This window comes from Lepisosteus platostomus, chromosome 5 (genome assembly GCF_059453375.1).
Source record: "Lepisosteus platostomus isolate fLepPlt1 chromosome 5, fLepPlt1.hap1, whole genome shotgun sequence".
Taxonomy (NCBI): Eukaryota; Metazoa; Chordata; class Actinopteri; order Semionotiformes; family Lepisosteidae; genus Lepisosteus; species Lepisosteus platostomus.
In genome coordinates, this window is record NC_142615.1 from 50,354,096 (window position 1) to 50,356,700 (window position 2,605).

At 41.0% G+C, this 2,605-nt stretch overlaps 1 non-coding gene across 1 annotated transcript; it reads right to left on the reverse strand.

The window, feature by feature from the left end:
* Window positions 1-1,359: 1,359 nt before the first annotated feature.
* On the reverse strand, window positions 1,360-1,432 carry trnak-uuu (transfer RNA lysine (anticodon UUU)). Its single transcript has one exon. It is a non-coding gene; the product is annotated as a tRNA-Lys (tRNA).
* Window positions 1,433-2,605: the final 1,173 nt, after the last annotated feature.

Genomic DNA, 2,605 nt, shown 5'->3' on the forward strand with positions numbered 1-2,605 from the left:
AAAACTGAGGGACAAAAGACCATCTATTCACAGTAGTTGCAAGAAAATCAGTCGCCTGACTAGGGACCTAGAGATAAAAAGTTCAATATTCTACTGACTGGGCTATTTCTATCTACTCAGTTTCTCTCTGAAACAACCTTTTTCAAGAAATTTGCAAAATTTAAATACAATACTTGCTTAAAAGTGCAGATTATTTTTTACCCAAAACTGCAAATGGAGAAAACTCTGTGGTACAATTGCTTAGTGCGGCCAGGTTGGGACTAAAATTATAGTAAGGTGATGGTTCAAGCGCATCCAGGCACACCTTTCTCACTGTTCCAACGTGAATATCATCTATGGAAAAAATGGCATAAAATGTTTAACAGATTATTGACTTTATTGATACCGACGTCTTACCACTTGGCCACCACACCTGCAGTTCCGCTTACTTTCCCATCAAGGCTAGCATGTTTTTTAAAATACAAAAAAGTTAAATCTTTGAGCACAAATTGCCATGGTAGGAGGAATAAAACAAATATGACTGTTCAAATTAATTCTATTGAAACTGATTTAATCGCGCAGAATGTACAACAACAAAACCATGATTCTTAACAAGGAGATACTGGGCAGCAGTGGGATTCCGACTCATGCCCTCGAAGAGACGGAGCTTTAATCCAGCTCCTTAGAGCGCTCGGCCGGGTTACCCTTGATAGCAGCTTTTCAGCACTTGTAGTCTGACTTTGTGGTGTTATTCTGCATGGAAGAGACTGCACCTCCTTTTTCTGAGATGCTTTCTCTCACTTGGTGAAATATTCACTTCTTTGGCCCTCTGAATATAGTTCTTCTGTTAAGCAGGCTTCAGACTCTGCTTATAGCACCCGTGTAGAGATTTTATTTTTACAGGAAGACGCATTCCGAAACGTATCTCTGTAGTTTTTTAAAAGCTTTGAACAGCGTATTTTATACAACGCACAAACAGTATTCTAAATTCACACGGCAGATCTGTGCAGCAATCATACTCGATTTGACTGTGATTCTGAAATACTTCTAGCAAACATATTCAGGTTTCCTTGAACCTTTAATAAAAAAATTACTTTGCGATGTTCCGCAGATGTGCAGTGTGCCTTTCCTCTTGTCGTATTCAAGAGTACTCACTGCAGGAGCTCCTCACTGCGTGTCCTTTACTCTACTGTGATTTCTTTTAATTTATTTACGTGGAGTGTGGTGAGAAGATCACCTTGAACATTTTTGGTTTGTGAAAGGAAACACTAAAGAAAATACAAGTGATGAACATTTAAAATAACCACAGTACAGCTAGAAGAGGGAAAGATAAAAGACGATTTAGAATGACATTCACAATAGATTGAAGAAAAGCACAACCGCCCAAACAGGGACTTGAACCCTGGACCCTCAGATTAAAAGGCTGATGCTCTACCAACTGAGCTATCTGGGCTCTAGAAAAAAGCAAAGCCACTGCTGGGATCCTCGCAAATCACATGTCTCTTCTTGTGCCGAAGTGCAGTCATACCTGACCCATCTGGAATGACCACTGACAGACTTTATCCAGAAGCGACGGCACAACTCCCAGTAGAATGAGCGAGAAATACAGAACGACACGAGGAGTCAAGGGGCTCCCACAATTCATCTTTCCTCACATTACTGATTTTTTCACTAAGAATTTGACCTTTTCACAATCAGATTTTTTCGCATTTAATAAGATCTTTTAATCAACAACATTTTAGAAAGAAAACAAATGGAACATTTTTTGGAACAATAATAAAAAAAAAACTTTCAATGTCTTGGTTGTATAAGTGTGCACACCATTTATAAAGGGGGTAGCAACTGTGCTGAAATTTAACCAGTCACATTCCAGATCATGTACAAAGGTTATTTGCCTTTGCCAGACATCAATTGTATTGATTCTTATTAGTCCTATTTAATATCAGCTGATCAAATATAGCTAACCAATCTCGGAGAATGTACGTTCAAACTGCAGAGCTGAACCTGAAGAGAAATCCGACCGCTGATTGTCACCAAAGAATGTCGTTACAAATTATCTGCGGAGTTGTTTTACGTATCCGGCCACCTCTTTCCTTTCTACTTTGCAGTGAGCACAATTCTTTCAGTTTCTTCTCTTGTATTTTCCTTGCTATTTTACTGTCCCTTTCCCCCATGTGGAGATGGATCCACAACCGAAACCCTGTTTGCAGCCTGTGTTTCTGCAGCGTCAGTCTGTATGAGGAGAGGGTGTTAAACAGCTCCAGTGGCGAAGTCGGTCAGCGCGCGGTGCTTATACAGCAATGCACAGCAGAGTCATGCTGAGGTTGTGAGTTTGAGCCTCAACTGGAGCAGTGTGACCTGTGTATTTAGCTACTTGTTAAGGATTCGGCCAGTGAAACCGAAACCAAGTAATGCACCCACTTGCAGGAGCCGATAGAGACAAGTTGTGCTCCAAATACCGTAGACGAAGGAGAGAGCCGAGAGTCCAGGGGAAGCCAGAGATCCAAACTGAGAGAGAGCAACCGAAGCCGAGCCGTAATCCAAAAAACCTAGTAAGAGGGGAAAAACCAAAGTCGGAACCTGAATAGTACGAAGAGGTAGAAGGCGTAATGCAACTAAGTAGCTC